The sequence below is a fragment of the Helianthus annuus genome, chromosome 15 (genome assembly GCF_002127325.2).
Source record: "Helianthus annuus cultivar XRQ/B chromosome 15, HanXRQr2.0-SUNRISE, whole genome shotgun sequence".
Taxonomy (NCBI): Eukaryota; Viridiplantae; Streptophyta; class Magnoliopsida; order Asterales; family Asteraceae; genus Helianthus; species Helianthus annuus.
This window is the reverse complement of record NC_035447.2, coordinates 80,437,765-80,458,732: the sequence shown is the minus strand read 5'-3', so window position 1 is coordinate 80,458,732 and position 20,968 is coordinate 80,437,765.

Here is a 20,968-nt window from a genome sequence, read left to right as displayed (position 1 = left end):
TTAAAATAACCGACAAACTTGGTAACAAAATTACTCTGGAAAGATCTGTGGGATCCTCAACTTTTGAGGAAATTGAGAAATACCAATTTAAACCCACATGGTCTGATGAGTGTGATATCCTTGAAAATTTCAAACCAATGGATTTCACAACCACTGATGGTGTAAAAGCTCCAAAAGCAAGAGTCATTCCTATCAAAGATATCCCAACAGGGGTTTAAAACTCTGTTGCAAAGGAATCTGAGAAAAGAAAGAAAAGAGAAAAGATCAAAAACTTGTTTTGTGAATTCTGTGAAAAGAAGAATCATCTAACAAAAGATTGTTTTCATTTAAAAGCATATGATATAAACAAAACAAGCAACATTTCACCTGCTGCAAGCTGCACCATCTGTGGTAAAAATAACAACAAAACTAAGGAATGTGTGTATCTCAAAAACTTTGATGAAAAGAAGAAAGAGTACACTGCAAAAACATCCTTAAGTTCATCAACATCATCTGTTAAGTTCACCAAGAAACAACCACTGTTCATCCCTGTCCAAACTGCTGTCACAAAACAGCTGAACCAAACATCTGTTCAAAGGGATGTACAGGTGACAGATGCACCTCCAGCCAATCAATTTAGAAAAGGCAAGGAAAAAGCATCATACCAAAGGATTCCACACGTTTATGAGACTTACAAAAAGCCCTCTAAACCAAAAGTGAACAGGCATCCTTTCGGTTATCAACAGATGATAGGTCAAGAACCCCAACAGTGGTTAGAGAAATACATTCCCAAAAATGTACAAACCCCTGAGCTAACCACTGTCCATGTATCTGCCTCCATCCCAGACACTGTTGAGACCCCATCCAAAGCCCTGTTGGCTTTGGAAAACTTTTTGAACTAATCCTTTACTTCATGTGCAGGGAGCTTCTGCATGCTTAGATAGTCTTTGGTATGTAGATAGTGGAGGCTCCAGGCACATGTGACACCTGTGTCACCGCGACCATCGATCAAATACCAAGCCGATGAAATATTGTATTTCATACTTGGGATCTTGTATAAATATGTGTATCTTTTGCATATATCAATCCTTGTTCAATTTCAAACTCTACAACGCTTTCTAGAGAATTATACGCAAACGGGTGCGTAAACGTACTCAGTTTAATGCGACAAATACTCCGGAACATCAACATATACTCAACATACCTTAAATAACCTTTACATAACTTAGAAATAAGTGTTGAAGGCTTTGGTATGGCAAAAACAAGTTAATTCGCTTACAGGGACTAAACTTGACAAACGGCGAAAGTATGTCAATTTGAACTGTAACAAACATTCCGGAACATGTCCATAAGTTAAACATAGCATAAATATCCTTTACATAGCTTAGGAATAGGCTTTGAGGGGTTTGGTATGTTAAAACAAACTTTTGGAACATTCAGGGACTAAAAGTGTCAAAAAGTGCACAAGTTTGCACTTTCGTGCATAACTTACGTTCTGAATACATCCGGACATCAAAAAAATTTATGTAAGCATCCTAATATTATGCCTTAGTGTTTGGAATAAGAAAAATCCATTCGTCGCGACATTTGGATCGTCTTTCACGCTTATGCGCATTCCATCGTAATTAAGCGAACATCGGGATCGTACGGCCAAACGAACCAACATCCGGAACATTTTTGAGCATGTTTCATGTCCACAATGTTTAGGCATCATTTTAGGGCCTTAAAATTGGCTTTACGGGCCTTAGAAGTGTCGGAAATGGCTTAAATACGCAACAGGGACCAAAACTGCCATTTTTGAAAGTATGTGCAGATCAGAAGCTTCAGGCGGCCCGCGTGAGTTTTGCCTAAATGTCTAGGCGGGCCGCGTGAGACTGTCAGACAGATTCAATGTATGCATTTAATGCAGTTGGCCTTTCGTTCGATCAAGGGGCGATGCCCTTTCACCCAATCAAGAGCCAAGGGGCATTTTCTGACTTACCACAACATTTCGACAAGTGTACGCACGAGATCGCGGCACGACATTCGATAAACGATCCTAACGGTTCCACTTTTCCTATAAATACCCCCCCTTTTGTGTAAAAATCACAAGAATCAGATCTAAAAGCTCTTAGTTGAAGTATTGCTTCATACCTGAGTTTCTCTGATCTAGATTAGCATTCGGGGACCCTCCGTAAGTATTCTTTCGTTGTTTTATCGCTTTTCGAGTCCGAAAGTCAACGTTTTGTTGACTTTCTGCATTGACCAGCTTATGGTCGATGCGAAGTTCATGGAACTTCATAACGTGAGCGTGATCACGATGGTTATAGTCCGTAGTGACTATACCTACTGGTCACCACGTTATCTAGGCTCAGTGACGAGTCGTAGTTTCGGCTAAAATGCGCATTCTTGCGTATTTTGTAACCAAACTACTCGTAAGCATCAAAGCCGTTTGATTTGATGCCAAACCTGTTTTCTAAACTTAGTTAAGCATGTTCTAACATGCTTAGCTCGTCACTTTTAGTTTAGTGCTTATATAGGGTCGTAAGGTAAGCGATCTAAACCATCGCTTATACTTTCGAACCCGACCCATTTGGTAGATCATTAGGATCTGACCAAACACATTAGGTGACCATAGCTATAACCTTCCGAGGTTATACCTTGTGGTCACGATGTTAGGCGTTCCAGACGCGTTCTACGCGAACGACGCGTAAGGTAGCATAAGCTACCTAAACGGGTCGTGATGGGTCGCAAGCACCTAGGTTAAGTTTCATTTTAGTATGTAGGCTTTGTTAAACCATATTACACGAGTCTCCATACCCGTTTGGTTTACGAACCGCATACTATCCGATCCTTCCGATTTGGTCCGGTATATTAACATAGTTACCTATTAGGTGCCGTTTGATATCCCGTGATCTTTAGCATTATCTGGTTATTATACAAGAACTCCAAAGCAATCTCAGGTGAGTACATTGAACCCCTCTTTTACTGTTTTCCAAACTGTTTTGGGGTGAAACACATGTGCCTACTTGCTACTTTCATGCTTTCCGGTTTTCACATCATATACTGCTATGTTCGATAGTACATATATAGTACATGATCTCATTGTGTTTATGCTATGTATGCCCATTGTGTGCGTACTTAGTACATTGCTTTACATCACATTTCATGCTACGTACGCCCATTGTGTGCACACGTAGTACATTGTTTCACATTGCATATCTGTTGCATATGCTCATCCAGCATATGAACACATTATTCTACATTTTGAACCGTTTTACTCTACAATACATTTCATGCTACGTACGCCCATTGTGTGCATACGTAGTACATTGTTTCACATTGCATTTCTGTTGCATATGCTCATCCAGCATATGAACACATTACACTACATTTTGAACCGTTGTAACCATTTGACTATGTGAACCGTCTTACCCCTTTGATTTCATGAACCGTCTGTAACCATTGAACCGTGTAAACCAGTTGTATCCGTTGACATGGATTACATTTGACAATAGACATTTGACTATACATGAACATTTCTACCGTTGTTAAACATTTCATCTTGATGGTTTGGTTTGAGTAAGTGATTTAAGTAACGAGGCATGTGTAATATGATACAAGCATGGTGGATACGCCGCTGGTACTTCCTATATATAAGTGTTTGTATGGTATTACATATCGTAGCGTTATTTGAATCATTTCAATTTGAAACATAGAACATTTTATACAAATAACACGCTTTTCACAAGACATTGACTTACAAACAACAAATCTTATACAAACTCTTTTTTTTTTTTACATGGTTATTCAGTTAACCATGCATTGTTCTCTTATTTATACATACCATTTGATCTTACCGTTTTTCAAATGATTTACAAGACAAAGCAAAATACGAGGTTCATGACTAAACATTTTCTCAAACTCAAGTCATGAATTCCGTTTTCACAAAACCAATGTATCTCACAGGCATTTTTATGCTGACGTACCTATTTTCACATGTGTTTTCAGGAGATGATGCATAGGACTTATCAAGACATACTTAGGCGGACCTGTGCCTTAGTGACTTAAAACGAGACAAGAACTAGTTAATTTATGTTATGTACACTTTGTTTCTTGTTTAGACAATGTAAACTTTCATTTTTGATTTATAAAACGAAACTTCATTTGCCATGGATTTGAAACAATTGATTATGTTACAACACTCCCCGACATTTCCGCCACGTTTTGTATGTTCTACGTCGTCAAAGTTTTGGGTCCTAACTAGTGTGAACACGTGCGAACTGGAAGAGTGAATGCCTGTACCCTGGGTTTTCTGTCTAAGGTTTGAGTGTTCGTACAAATCCACATAATCGGACCAGTCACTCTTACCTGGGAACTCTTGGGGTGAGTGTCCACTTATAGGTGAGCATGTCTTCGCGATACACTATGAGGATCTATTTGCTTTGATTCAGCCTTGGTGTTGTTTGTTTGCTTCATGATTCAAACAAGTGACCATCAACCGTGATTATGGTCAGTGATTGTAACATCCTATTCTTACCCAATACCATTTTATTTGTTTCCTTTCATGTTTTCCTCTTTTAGAATGCCTCCTCGACGCGAACAACAGATAGCAACCGCCGAGCTGGCAGAAATTATTGCGCAGCAGATGGCTGCTCAATTCCCAAATCTCTTTGCTCAATGGAACCAAGCCAACAACAACAACAATGGTACATGCAATTTCAAGAGCTTTAACTCGGCTAAACCACTCAAGTTTAGTGGTTCTGAGGGAGCAACTGGGCTTCTCCAATGGTTCGAGAGGATCGAGAATACCTTTCGCCACGTGAAGTGTCCGGAAAATCGCAAGGTCGAGTTTTCGTCGAGTGTGTTTCAGAAGAGGGCTCTTACATGGTGGAATGGGGTAATGAGAGACCGTGGTGCAGATGTTGCTCTAGCACAAACATGGGCTGAACTGAGAGCTCTTATGATGAGAGAGTTTTATCCTCGTCATGAACAACGAGCGTTGGAGAAGGAGTTTGATGATTTAAAACAAGATAGTGGCGAACACAGGGCATATACTGATAGGTTTGAGGAGTTGAGTCTACTTTGCCCGACTATGGTCGCCCCACTCGACAAGGCTATCGAAAGGTACATCGACGGCCTGCCTGACTCGGTACAAGACATTGTCACTGGTAGCAACCCTACCACACTCCGTCAGGCCATTGAGCTATCTGCAACCTTGACTGAATCGCAGATCAGAAAGCATAAACTTTTTCGAAAGGGTGACAAGAAGCCAATCGAGGAATCAAAGACCATGGATGAACAGACTGAATCTCCTAAGAAGTCAAAGAAGCGAAAGGCTTCTCAGAACTTCGCCATGGTCGCTCACAATGGTCAAGCCGTCCCCAACCAACCAGCTCAACCCCCTGCTAGAAAACCATACAATGGAACTGCACCTTTGTGCAACCAATGTGGCCTCCATCATCACGCCAATGTACAATGCCGCAAATGCCAAACTTGTGGACTTATAGGCCACACAGCAAGAGTCTGCCCAGCTGCAGCTGCGCCAAACCAAGCTGGCAACAATCCTGCTCAAGGTCGTTTTCTACCAGGCTCTTGTTTCAACTGTGACGAGATGGGTCATTTCCGAAGAAATTGCCCAAAGCTTGCTAATGCAAATCCAGCACAGGGATAAGCATCTGACTGACAAGAAGACAACATCGTTTAGAAATAATCACGTCTTATGTATTATTTTCTTTTGTTGTCAAGGTCCAAGAAACCGTTGTTATCGTTGTTTATAAATAAATCTTTTATTTGCATTGCAATGTATTTCTGTGGTTGCGTGTATAAACGACAATAGCGACAATCAAGGGACCGTATTCCTTAAAGAAAAACTACCCCCAAAATTCTCCCATTCTATAATCGCTTGCGTCTTCTACAAAATTCCTAAGTACCCATTTATTCTAAGGAAACGAAGTACAAAGCGCAGGTTACAACACAAGACGAATACCCAAAGTACCACTATAAATCCTTAATAGGGTACCTAAGGACTTCCCGTAAGTCTTTAATTGTTGTATACCTTAATTCGAATGTGGTGATTCCTTGTAATCAAAAAAATCGAATTTTGGGAGATCTTTCTATCTTCTCAGATAGATCCCAGTGAACATTGAGACCCGTCGATTGGTTTCCATATCCGTATTTAATCAATAACAAGTTAATAACAAATTATAATCAAGTTAAACAATTATGTGACTTTGTGCTTATGTGTTCCCTTATGTGTTGTTGTGAGATCCAAATTATGTTATCCAAATCCTCGTAGAATCTTACATATCCTTGTACAAGAGATTCATAGTAGGATACCCAAAGGTATTACTTAAAATCCTCAATGGACTTCTATGTTATAGTTAAGTCCTTTGGATTATAAAGTACTACTTCATAATTAGACCCCTTGAGTGGTCTAGATAAACAGGTTGATCCAAAAAAAAAAAATCTGGCTAGGGATATCATGTGATGATATAGCTGAAAGGACTCCTTGGTGGCCTAACTAAGAAGATCCCCTGTCGATCTAATTAAAAAGGAACCGATGGAAGTCTAGTCACCCTCATCACAAGTTTGATATCCTTCCCCGAAACATTACAAAACAAACTGTGCGGACTGTGCAAGGGATTACGTAATTATGGATGCATACATAATTATGGAATTTAGTGCACAGAAATCACAGCAAGTTCTGTCATGTGTCTAGAGTTAACCCTATTCATTTCCAACTCTGATGAAGCAACCGTTGAAAATGACTCCGTTAGTTCATTTTCGTTTCTGACGATTTATCCGTTGGGGAAATGAATATCCGTTGTGTAATCCTTCATTTCCAACTCTGATGAAGCAACCGTTGAAAATGACTCCGTTGGTTCATTTTCGTTTCTGACGATTTATCCGTTGGGGAAATGAATATCCGTTGTGTAACCCTTCATTTCCAACTCTGAGGAAGCAACCGTTGAAAATGACTCCGTCCGTTCATTTTCATTTCTAAAGATTTATCCGTTGAGGAAATGAACATCCGTTGTGTAATCTTTCATTTCCAACTCTGAGGAAGCAACCGTTGAAGATGACTCCGTCTGTTCATTTTCGTTTCTAAAGATTTATCCGTTGGGGAGATGAATATCCGTTGTGTAATCCTTCATTTCCAACTCTGATGAAGCAACCGTTGAAAATGACTCCGTTGGTTCATTTTCGTTTCTGACGATTTATCCGTTGGGGAAATGAATATCCGTTGTGTAACCCTTCATTTCCAACTCTGAGGAAGCAACCGTTGAAAATGACTCCGTCCGTTCATTTTCGTTTCTAAAGATTTATCCGTTGAGGAAATGAACATCCGTTGTGTAATCTTTCATTTCCAACTCTGAGGAAGCAACCGTTGAAGATGACTCCGTCTGTTCATTTTCGTTTCTAAATATTTATCCGTTGGGGAGATGAATATCCGTTGTGTAATCCTTCATTTCCAACTCTGATGAAGCAACCGTTGAAAATGACTCCGTTGGTTCATTTTCGTTTCTGACGATTTATCCGTTGGGGAAATGAATATCCGTTGTGTAACCCTTCATTTCCAACTCTGAGGAAGCAACCGTTGAAAATGACTCCGTCCGTTCATTTTCGTTTCTAAAGATTTATCCGTTGAGGAAATGAACATCCGTTGTGTAATCTTTCATTTCCAACTCTGAGGAAGCAACCGTTGAAGATGACTCCGTCTGTTCATTTTCGTTTCTAAAGATTTATCCGTTGAGGAAATGAACATCCGTTGTGTAATCTTTCATTTCCAACTCTGAGGAAGCAACCGTTGAAGATGACTCCGTCTGTTCATTTTGCGTTTCTGAAGATTTATCCGTTGAGGAAATGAACATTCGTTGTGAAATCTTTCATTTCCAACTCTGAGGAAGCAACCGTTGAAGATGACTCCGTCTGTTCATTTTCGTTTCTGAAGATTTATCCGTTGAGGAAATGAACATCCGTTGTGAAATCTTTCATTTCCAACTCTGAGGAAGCAACCGTTGAAGATGACTCCGTCTGTTCATTTTTCGTTTCTGAAGATTTGACCATTAGGGAAATGATAGGATATTACCTTGCATATCGCTGATGGTTATTTGGCAGAATCACAAATTGACTCCTACGAATAAATTTCGGGACAAAATTTCCTAAAGTAGGGGAGACTGTGACACATGTGTCACCGTGACCATCGATCAAATACCAAGCCGATGAAATATTGTATTTCATACTTGGGATCTTGTATAAATATGTGTATCTTTTGCACATATCAATCCTTGTTCAATTTCAAACTCTACAACGCTTTCTAGAGAATTATACGCAAACGGGTGCGTAAATGTACTCAGTTTAATGCGACAAATACTCCGGAACATCAACATATACTCAACATACCTTAAATAACCTTTACATAACTTAGAAATAAGTGTTGAAGGCTTTGGTATGGCAAAAACAAGTTAATTCGCTTACAGGGACTAAACTTGACAAACGGCGAAAGTATGTCAATTTGAACTGTAACAAACATTCCGGAACATGTCCATAAGTTAAACATACCATAAATATCCTTTACATAGCTTAGGAATAGGCTTTGAGGGGTTTGGTATGTTAAAACAAACTTTTGGAACATTCAGGGACTAAAAGTGTCAAAAAGTGCACAAGTTTGCACTTTCGCGAATAACTTACGTTCTGAATACATCCGGACATCAAAAAAATTTATGTAAGCATCCTAATATTATGCCTTAGTGTTTGGAATAAGAAAAATCCATTCGTCGCGTTATTTGGATCGTCTTTCACGCTTATGCGCATTCCGTCGTAATTAAGCGAACATCGGGATCGTACGGCCAAACGAACCAACATCCGGAACATTTTTGAGCATGTTTCATGTCCACAATGTTTAGGCATCATTTTAGGGCCTTAAAATTGGCTTTACGGGCCTTAGAAGTGTCGGAAATGGCTTAAATACGCAACAAGGACCAAAACTGCCATTTTTGAAAGTAAGTGCAGATCAGAAGCTTCAGGCGGCCCGCGTGAGTTTTGCCTAAATGTTTAGGCGGGCCGCGTGAGACTGTCAGACAGATTCAATGTATGCATTTAATGCAGTTGGCCTTTCGTTCGATCAAGGGGCGATGCCTTTTCACCCAATCAAGAGCCAAGGGGCATTTTCTGACTTACCACAACATTTCGACAAGTGTACGCATGAGATCGCGGCACGACATTCGATAAACGATCCTAACGGTTCCACTTTTCCTATAAATACCCCCCCTTTTGTGTAAAAATCACAAGAATCAGATCTAAAAGCTCTTAGTTGAAGTATTGCTTCATACCTGAGTTTCTCTGATCTAGATTAGCATTCGGGGACCCTCCGTAAGTATTCTTTCGTTGTTTTATCGCTTTTCGAGTCCGAAAGTCAACGTTTTGTTGACTTTCTGCATTGACCAGCTTATGGTCGATGTGAAGTTCATGGAACTTCATAACGTGAGCGTGATCACGATGGTTATAGTCCGTAGTGACTATACCTACTGGTCACCACGTTATCTAGGCTCAGTGACGAGTCGTAGTTTCGGCCAAAATGCGCATTCTTGCGTATTTTGTAACCAAACTACTCGTAAGCATCAAAGCCGTTTGATTTGATGCCAAACCTATTTTCTAAACTTAGTTAAGCATGTTCTAACATGCTTAGCTCGTCACTTTTAGTTTAGTGCTTATATAGGGTCGTAAGGTAAGCGATCTAAACCATCGCTTATACTTTCGAACCCGACCCATTTGGTAGATCATTAGGATCTGACCAAACACATTAGGTGACCATAGCTATAACCTTCCGAGGTTATACCTTGTGGTCACGATGTTAGGCGTTCCAGACGCGTTCTACGCGAACGACGCGTAAGGTAGCATAAGCAACCTAAACGGGTCTCCATACCCGTTTGGTTTACGAACCCGCATACTATCCGATCCTTCCGATTTGGTCCGGTATATTAACATAGCTACCTATTAGGTGCCGTTTGATATCCCGTGTTCTTTAGCATTATCTGGTTATTATACAAGAACTCCAAAGCAATCTCAGGTGAGTACATTGAACCCCTCTTTTACTGTTTTCCAAACTGTTTTGGGGTGAAACACATGTGCCTACTTGCTACTTTCATGCTTTCCGGTTTTCACATCATATACTGCTATGTTCGATAGTACATATATAGTACATGATCTCATTGTGTTTATGCTATGTATGCCCATTGTGTGCGTGCTTAGTACATTTCTTTACATCACATTTCATGCTACGTACGCCCATTGTGTGCATACGTAGTACATTGTTTCACATTGCATATCTGTTGCATATGCTCATCCAGCATATGAACACATTATTCTACATTTTGAACCGTTGTACTCTACAATACATTTCATGCTACGTACGCCCATTGTGTGCATACGTAGTACATTGTTTCACATTGCATTTCTGTTGCATATGCTCATCCAGCATATGAACACATTACACTACATTTTGAACCGTTGTAACCATTTGACTATGTGAACCGTCTTACCCCTTTGATTTCATGAACCGTCTGTAACCATTGAACCGTGTAAACCAGTTGTATCCGTTGACATGGATTACATTTGACAATAGACATTTGACTATACATGAACATTTCTACCGTTGTTAAACATTTCATCTTGATGGTTTGGTTTGAGTAAGTGATTTAAGTAACGAGGCATGTGTAATATGATACAAGCATGGTGGATACGCCGCTGGTACTTCCTATATATAAGTGTTTGTATGGTATTACATATCGTAGCGTTATTTGAATCATTTCAATTTGAAACATAGAATATTTTATACAAATAACACGCTTTTCACAAGACATTGACTTACAAACAACAAATCTTATACAAACTCTTTTTTTTTACATGGTTATTCAGTTAACCATGCATTGTTCTCTTATTTATAGATACCATTTGATCTTACCGTTTTTCAAATGATTTACAAGACAAAGCAAAATACGAGGTTCATGACTAAACATTTTCTCAAACTCAAGTCATGAAATCCGTTTTCACAAAACCAATGTATCTCACAGGCATTTTTATGCTGACGTACCTATTTTCACATGTGTTTTCAGGAGATGATGCATAGGACTTATCAAGACATACTTAGGCGGACCTGTGCCTTAGTGACTTAAAACGAGACAAGAACTAGTTAATTTATGTTATGTACACTTTGTTTCTTGTTTAGACAATGTAAACTTTCATGTTTGATTTATAAAACGAAACTTCATTTGCCATGGATTTGAAACAATTGATTCTGTTACAACACTCCCCGACATTTCCGCCACGTTTTGTATGTTCTACGTGGTCGGGGTGTGACAGCACATGACATGATGTAAAGCCCTTCTTCAAGATTTCAAAATTCATGGAGGGGGTGATGTATCCTTTGGTTATAATAGTAAGGGAAAAGTTCTGGGGTCTGGTACTGTAAAGTCTGGAAATGTAAAATTTGAAAATGTCAATCTTATTGATAATCTGAAATTCAACCTCCTGAGTGTGTCTCAAATGAGTGATAAAGGGTTTGGATCATTCTTCACAAAGGATTGTTGTAGGATTGTCGGACCAGAAATGATTAGTAAGATTGAAGCAATAATCAAGAAAGGCTCAACAAAACTTGTTGCTTAAAGAAGTGGCAATGTTTATGTTGTTGACTTGTCAAGAGAGTGTCCCAGAGCTGGTGCTTGTCTGTTCTCAGCTACCTCTAACAAAGAGACAAAGTTATGGCACAAAAGACTGGGACACACAAATCTCAAAACAATCAATGAAATTTCAAAAAATGGCTTAGTAAGAGGCTTACCACAAAAAATGTTTTCATGTCCTGAACACTGTGTTTCCTGTTTAAAAGGAAAATAGCACAAGAGCTCTTTTAAGTCCATTGAAGAGTCCAAAACAACCCAGTGTTTGCAAATGCTGCACATGGATTTGTTTGGCCCAGTGCAAGTCATGAGTCTCAAAAAGAAAAGATACTGTTTGGTTATTGTTGATGACTTCTCTAGGTTTACATGGACCTTCTTTTTACACTCCAAAGATGAGACTGCAGGTATTTTGCAAGACTTTGTGATATAGGTTGAAAAGCAATTTGACCTTCCAGTAAAAGTCTTCAGGAGTGACAATGGCACAGAATTCAAAAATAAGGAGTTGGATGCCTTCTGTGTTAAGAAAGGGATTGTAAGGCAGTACAACATTCCTAGAACACCAGAGCAAAATGGGGTTGTTGAAAGAAAGAACAGAACACTGATTGAGGCTGCCAGAACCATGCTTGCAGATTCAGGTTTGCCATTAACTTTTTGGGCAGAGGCAGTAAATACTGCTTGCTATGTCCAAAACAGAGTTTTAATCAACTCCAGGCACAAAAAGACTGCTTATGAAATTCTGTATAAAATAAAGCCATTAATCTCATATTTCAAAGTTTTTGGTTGCCCATGCTTCATTTTGAACTTAAAAGATTCTATCTCAAAGTTTGCAGCCAAAATCGATATGGGATATCACCTGGATACTCATCCACTGCTAAGGCCTACAAAGTGTTTAATATACGGACCAAAGCAGTGGAAGAGACCTTGAATGTAAAGTTCAATGAACTTTCATCACTGAAAATCCCTGCAAATCCTGCAGAATTGTTCGATCTTGCAAAATTCACTTTTGAAAATACTGCTGTCAAGACTAACACTGCAGGTCCATCAGAGGATTCATCACCAGACTATGGATATGAAATCATCATTCCTCAAAAGTCTGTTCCAAAAGGGGGAGCATCAGTTGTTCAAAACAGTTGTCAAAGCTCAACCACTGCTACCTCAATAGTTGTTGACCAAAGTAGCCCCTTAACCATTGCTTCCACCTCATCAAACACTGCTGACAAAAGTCCTCAAACAGTGGATCAAAGTCAGCAGGTGTTCACACCTTTACCTCCAATGCCTCCACCTTTTGAAGCCACTGCTGGTTCATCAAAGTCACCAGTAGTGGTTAGCTCAGATGATACACATCTGCAGCCTTCACCACAAAATGCCATCATTCCCTACCAAGGAGAGCTAATCTTCTTGAAATCTCATCCACCAGATCAAATCATTGGCAACATTAATGAAGGGGTGCTCACAAGAAAGCAGTCCCAAAGCATTTGTCTTTTTGTTGGATTTCTATCACTCCATTAGCCAGTCAAGTACCAAGAGGCACTGAAAGACAACAGCTGGGTAGAGGCCATGCAAGAAGAGCTCCAACAGTTCAGAAGACAACAAGTATGGGAGCTTGTACCACTGCCAGAGAATGTAAGTCCTATTGGCACAAAGTGGGTCTTCAAAAACAAAACTGATGAAAGGGGTATTGTTGTCAAGAATAAAGCCAGGCTTGTGGTTCAAGGCTACAGACAAGAAGAGGGAATTGATTATGATGAAACATTTGCTCCTGTTGCAAGACTTGAAGCAATCAGACTCTTTCTGGCCTTTGCTGTCAACCACAATATCAAGGTGTACCAAATGGATATAAAATGTGCATTCCTCTATGGTAAGATTCAAGAAGAGGTATATGTCTGTCAACCTCCAGGTTTTGAGGATCCATTTTATCCAGATCATGTCTACAAGCTAAACAAAGCTTTGTATGGCTTGAAACAAGCACCTAGAGCCTGGTATGAAACTCTTTCCACCTTTTTACTTTCCATTGGTTTCACCAGAGGCAGGATTGATAAAACACTATTTTTAAAATGGAGAGGAAAGGATTTGATGATTGTCCAAATTTATGTGGATGACATCATTTTTGGAAGCACATGTAATAAAATGTGTGAAGAGTTTAGACAACTCATGATAGCTGAGTTTGAAATGAGTGCAATGGGTGAACTCCAGTGCTTTCTTGGTCTCCAAGTAAAGCAGCTGCAAAATGGCACTTTCATCCATCAAGGCAAATATGCAAAAGAACTTTTAAAGAAATTTGATATGGATGATTGTAAGCCATGTAGTACACCCATTGCAACCAACAAATTGGTCATGTCTGAAGAAAAGGATGATTTGGTTGATCAGACCTTATATAGAAGCATGATTGGGTCTTTATTGTACCTAACTGCATCTAGACCAGATATCATGTTTGCAACATGTGTCTGTGCAAGATCCCAATCATCCCTAGGAAGTCAAACCTTATTGCTGTAAAAAGGATATTCAGATACCTCAAAGGTGCTCCCACACTAGGTATCTGGTATCCAGCTGATGGTAAAATTAAGCTTTCAGGTTTCTCAGATAGTGACTTTGCTGGATGTGATAAAACAAGGAAGTCCACTTCAGGAGGGTGCCAATTCCTAGGCAATTGCTTAGTGTCTTGGCAAAGCAAAAAGCAAGCAGCTGTTTCCACATCCACTGCTGAGGCAGAATACATAGCTGCCGCAAGCTGTACAACCCAACTGCTCTGGCTTCAAAATCAGTTACTGGATTTTGGTATCACTGCCTTGAAGACACCACTCATGTTGGACAGCCAGGCAGCAGAAAATATCATCAAAAATCTAGTTTCCCATTCAACCACCAAACATATCGACATCAGACATCACTTTGTGAGGGATTGCTATGAAAAAGGTTTGATTTCTCTGCATCATGTTCCAACTAAGGATCAGCTGGCAGATGTGCTAACCAAAGCATTAGACACATCTACCTTTGAAAGCTTGATCTCTAAGGATTGGTATGCTCAACATGGAATAACAGGCAAAATCCTGTTTTTCTATGAATAAAAGCATTAAAATGTTTTCAGAAAATCAAAAATCCATCCTTAAAAATAGCTAAAAATGAATTTTTCATTAAAATCCTAAAAGTCTGCCATAACCACTGATGGGTTCAAAAGTCTGTGCTGCTACAAAAGTCTGTCCTCTGCTGAAAGTCATCCCCTGTTCTCATTTTCTTTGGTTAACCATTGATGGTCAAAATCAATGGTGCATCCACTGCTAGGCTATCTACTGATGGTAAAAAGCATCCACTATCATCCATTATCACTACAACTACTGTCTTCACCAGTTGTTTTCACAACCTGTACTGTCTAAAAGTACTGTCCTTCACCTCACCAGGGGATGGCATGCGGGCAGTACTTAGGGGTCAGACCTTTTGTAACTGCTGCCACGTTAGCATTCACTCTTCTGCTATAAAACCCCCTTTTCAACACCCAAACAAGGTTTCACTGTCGAATTGAATTCTCAAAAATTCTCTTCTCAAAGCAGTTTCCATCACATTTCGTCAACTTCCTTCACAATTTCATCTTCGATTCTCATCTTCAAAATGACAAAATCGAAATAATCTGCAAAAGCTTCTAAAGGGGCCTCTCAAAAGGTTACCTCCACCGAAATCCCACACAAACCATCTCATAATCCACTGGGTCTTCTCACAAAACCCGGTACCATTGACACATTTGATTCCATCCTCGATCTGCTCAACGCCTCAAAGTACAAAACTTTGTTAACCGCTGATGCACCGATTTACCTGCAAACTCAGAGAGAGTTTTGGAAAAATTGCATCCTTGAAAAACAAGGAAAAGATGTCATAGCCATTAACTCTACTCTGCAGAAGAAAGCAGTCCGAATAACACCGCAATCAATATCTGAAGTCTTTCAACTCGATGATCTGCAAGGTAAAGGCTCTTTCCCTAAAAACGAGTTAAAAATTGACTTCATTGAGAGAGGGTATGCAGACACAATGAAGAGGGACACCTTACAAAAAGGTTTCTTCCCTTCTGCAACCAGATTTTTATTTCATACCCTTCTCATGTGTGTTTCAAACAAAACCACTTCCTTTAATGAAATACAAATGAAAATTCAAAACTTGGGGTATGCTATTTTACAAGGAGAAAATCTTAACTACTCCAAGGCAATTTTCAATGATTTGGTTAAAAATGTTGAAACAAAATCATTCTTACTGTTCCCAAGATTTTTAAGTTATTATTTTGAGAAAAAGTTCAGTAAGGATGATATTGCGGTAATAAACCAAGGTGAATCTTTTCAAATAAATAGCTTAACTGCTGAAACATTTTCAAGAATGTTAGCACCTTGTAAAACACAAGCAGAGGTGCCTGAGCAGACTTTAGCAGCAAACACTGCTCCTCAGGTATCTGCTGCTGAGCCCACTGCTCAAGGTGATCAAGGCAGCCAAACAACTGTCTTGAAACCCACACCTAAAATCACCAAAAAACCACAGAAAAAGAAAAATCAAAAACCCCCTAAACCCATCAAAAAGGCAACTCTGGAGGATGAGATACTAGAGCAACTGCCTATGATTGCACAAAAATCACAACAAACCACTGCTGCTACTTCCTCACAGCAGTTGGTAGAAATATCTCAACCTACACCTGAAACTCCTCCTGTCTCTTCACAAAAAGAATAGGTTGTACACACAGGGTCACCACATCATGAGGCTCTGGAAGCACTCGTTTCCATCCTCCACAGCCCAATACCCGGGGCAATTCTGCTTTCTAAACCTACCTTCACATCCCCAATTCCACCAAACACCAAACTGCTGTTGGATGCAATTGATTTGAACCTAGCACAAACCAGTCCTTCTCAATCACCTGTTCATGAGAAACTACCTCAACAAGAGACTGGGCTTGATGTATCAATCTTTGCTAACCCACCAACACAACCTGAGGAGGTTACACCCCTTGAGTTACACGTAACTCTTGGTGGTATTCCAAGTGAAGCAGCCACTACAAGTGTTGAACCTACAGGTCTACACTTGGACAGTGGTTACATCAATAAGACTTCCTTGCAGGCAATTCCTTCTATAACACCTCTGTTATCTGCCAGTAAGTTTATACTAACCACTGGTAACATCAAAAGATTATCAAGTGTTGAAGGAAGAAGACCCCAGTACCAAGAAAAAGGGGCATCAGTTGTTGATGTTTGGAGTACACTCCCTACTTCAACTTCTGATAAAACCACTGCTAGTGGGAAATCAGATGATCCCATTAAATTGGGTGATGGTTTAAAGTACCAAGAATTGACGGAACGTGTTGAAAAATTGGATACATCTGTTGCAGAAATTAAAGAAATGCTGCAACAGTTGTTAACAATTCAAAAGGTACCATCCACTGCTGTTCCATCTCAAACATCTGCTCCACCACCAATAGATGTTACAAATGAGCTCTGGAACCTATTTCAACCTTTTCTCCATCAACAATTTTAGTTGGCCGAGCAGCAACATGCCAAACATGTTCAAGAGCTCAAAAAGGCAATGGAGTCTAGGTTCAGGGATACAAATGATGACATCAAGGCTCTTAAGGCCCATTTGCTGAAAACCACTGGTACTGCTCCTCCGACTGTACTTTATATTGATGACCTCCCTGCAGATAATGCCAAAGAGGGGGAGAAAATGAAGGAGTGGGTAAAGAAGGGGATTGATAATGGGCTATACCTTGACACAGAAAAGGATGCAATGCTCAGAGATATTCCTTTGCCATATGGTAGTAAAAAGGTTGATGTTACCAAAAATGCACTTGATGATGCTGTCATAAGTGTAAAGAAGGATAGAGCGGCTAAGGATCTAGCAAGGTGGAATGAGGAGAAAAGAGCTTTCATGAAGCTGAATGCGCAGGGTTGTTCTGGTGAAAAGGATGATCAAAATCCGATTCCAAAAAGAAAACTTACTAGAAAAGTAAGGATACCCAAATCCACACCATCCAGCCTTCCAAAGCACACTCCAAAACCACTGTCCAAAAGCCACCAACATCAAACCACCATCCAAGCAGTTGCTGAAACATCTGCTCCCACTCAAACACACACCACCACCACTACTTTACCACCACCATCAGTTCCTGCCCTAAAGCAGAAGACAGCAGATGTCAAAACATCTGTTGTAATGACAACAGTGGTTGAAACACCAGTTGTTTCAACAGCTGTTAGTCAGTCACAAACCACTGCCATCCAAATCACTCCCACTGATCCACCCAAAACATCATCTGCCCTCCCTAAAATAAAAAGGAGAAGGGTTGTCATATCAGATGATGATTCTCCATCACCACCACCAAAAGCTTCAAAATCCCAAGCACTTGTCACAGTTTTAAAACCCATTCCTCTCTCTTCAGCTCAACTATACAAACCCCTACCTCCTGCAGGTGTTCAATTTCCTCTTGAACTTTTGACAGTCAGAGATGAAATTAAGTCTTTCTACTATGAGGATGACCCTGCCAAAAGGAGCTTGCCATAGATTGAAGGATATCCCAGGCCAACTAATATTGAAGAATACTTGAAAATCAAGGCCAAGCAAGCAGAGGATATCTCAATAAAAAACAAACAAGGGAAATCTGATAGAGAGTATCAACAAAACTATCAATTTCTACTTACACAGGTCAAAGCTTTGGAACAATTTGCAAAAAATGTATGTCAGGAAATCTCTGAAAGGGCAGATGAGTCCTTGAGAAAAGACTACATCGAAAATATAATGACCTACAAGACATACAAGGGGGAGAAACACATGTTCAGAATCTGGACCATTCCTGAGCTTGAAGAGGAAGTAGCTAGAATAAGGTCGAGCAGACTCCCCCTGAAAAATTCAAAAGGGTTGAAGCTGATAAAGCTTTAGAGCTGAAGAGAATGAAAGAGGAGCTGATAATTGCTGAATATGGGTCAAAGAACTCTGTGTCTAAGTGGGGAGAAGCGAGGGTCAAGGCCACCTACAAAAGGTTGGAAGAGCTAAGGAAGAAAGATCCAACAGCTCCACAAAAGCCTGATTACTCCAAAGCAGAGGTTTCGAAAGGATCATCAAAGCCACATCCCAAAAGAACCACTGCTCCTGCTGGTACTGCCATCTACAAAAGAAGGAGACAAAGCAAGTTAGGTTCTGAAACAGTTCAAGAGATTCTTACTGGAAATGCCATTGTGAAAAAGGGCCTGTTGTTAATGTTGAAAGAAGAATCTGAACTGGAAAAATCTGCACATACTGCTCAGCCAGTTATGAATATGCCAGCCTCACCAAACTCTTCAACAAATAAAAATCTCCCAAGAAACCCATCTCGCCTAAAAATACAAGAGTGGAAAACTGATAAACAGAACCACGTATTGACTATGGTCAGGGCAGACGGCGAAGTGAAGAAATTTACAAGGGAACAAGCTCTTGGCCTGAGACTTGAAGATTTGCAGGATCTCCTTGATCTTCCACTTAGCAGGGATGAAGATGATACAGATGCCTTAACCTTTGAACTACAATTCAAAGGGCAAATAAGGGAACTGTTGTTGAGGCAATAAAAATCTACAATAATGGAGAGTTTTGGCATTATCTGTTCCAGGGGGAGATTGTTGGGATTGAACCCTACCAAAGGAACAGATAATAAAAGCCAAAACTGGATCACAACAGTAGATTCAGAATAAGCAGATGTTTGGTTGCAAGTCTCTCCCCTTGAAAGTGGTTTCAACATCTGCTGACCTCCTATCTGCTGATCATGCAATCTGCTGACCTACAACTGCTGACCAAGACAAAGTCTGATAGAAGAACTAAAGCTCTGCTGCTCAATCTACGGCCTTGTTTCAAGCACTGCCGATCATGACAAGTACTGCTGGGTTCACAGCAGTGGAAGGATGCAGCAACAGTTTATGGTTAGTTTATGCATTGAAATGTAATATCAGTAGTTAGCATAGCAGTGTTTGTATAGATCAGAGGTTTAGAGTTTGTTAGGAGGTTAGATGTCACTTTCATGGGGACGTCAGCTTTGATGCTCAGTGGTTTGCAAGTGCCTATAAATAGAACAGTACTCTGTACTGTTCTGTTTGTAGGACCGGTTTTGCGACCGTTCGATTGCGTAACGAACGTTTCACGTGCGGAATCCGTGAACGAACGTGACCGAACACACGATAACGTACTACTAACGTGATTTCATTGATAGATTTGACGCTTCGGTACAAGAATTCACGTTTACACTACTTTCTCTCTCTACTTTCTCTCTCTAGAAAGTCTCCTCTCCAAGTCTTCTCCTAATCTTCAAGAAGTCTAACTAAAATCATAACATAAGCTCCTATTTATATGGTCAAGGCACTTTAATGATAGTTATCATTAATTACAAGTTTGCCACCTTGCCATTTCTAACTAAATAAGACATTACGCGCTTGATTCCTTTCGACTTTTCACTACGACTCGGATTGACGAAGGCGATAGACATTACGTGCATCAACAATCTCCCCCTTGGATATTGCCGTAGTCAATCTCGTAGCGAAACTCATAGCGACTTGACTTTCTCTCTCTTTAAGACTCGAACGAAGATGTAGTCGACAGACAACTGCACTAACAAACTCCCCCTTGGATGTTGACGGAATCTTTAGTGAGAGTCTTCAAATATTCTTGTTCGAACAAAATCCCAGAGGATCTGTATTTTCTTCAGAATCTCCAGGCTCCCCCTTTCGTCAAGCTTCCGTGCTTTTGGGATCGACACCTTGCTTTTCAGATATAAGCTCCTTTAGTGTTGAGCTCGTCTTCAGACTCCCCTGAGAATCGGCTATCGGGATCGTAGTCTGGCTTTTCGTAGCAACAAATTCAAAACCTGCACATCTCAACCACTCTATTATAATAAACAATATTGTGATTCAACTAAATGAATCAACTAAACATTTGAGAATTATCACATTTAAAACTGATAAAATTTGAAACATTCCAATTTCTAATTCAAATTAATGTATCATCTTAAACATTTCAAACCATTAACCAACCTGTCTGTTCATCATGTTTAGCCTTTGAGATTTTGAAAATCAGCTCTCCAACATCAGTTGTCGAAAATCTTTTTGGATTTTTTAAAATAAGAAACATAAATGCAAAAACAAAAATTAAATGCAGAAATGAAATATGTACAAACATATTTTTGTGAGTTTGTGCAAGAGGATCATATCAGTTTTTGAGACAAATCACCAACACCGTTAAGCTTTTAGACATTTTAAGTTCTAAACGATTCACGTAGATTGACGATATAGTTGTCCTCTTAAATTTTCATACAATTTTCAATCTATTCAGGATACTATTTAAGTGTTTTATGAACTTAG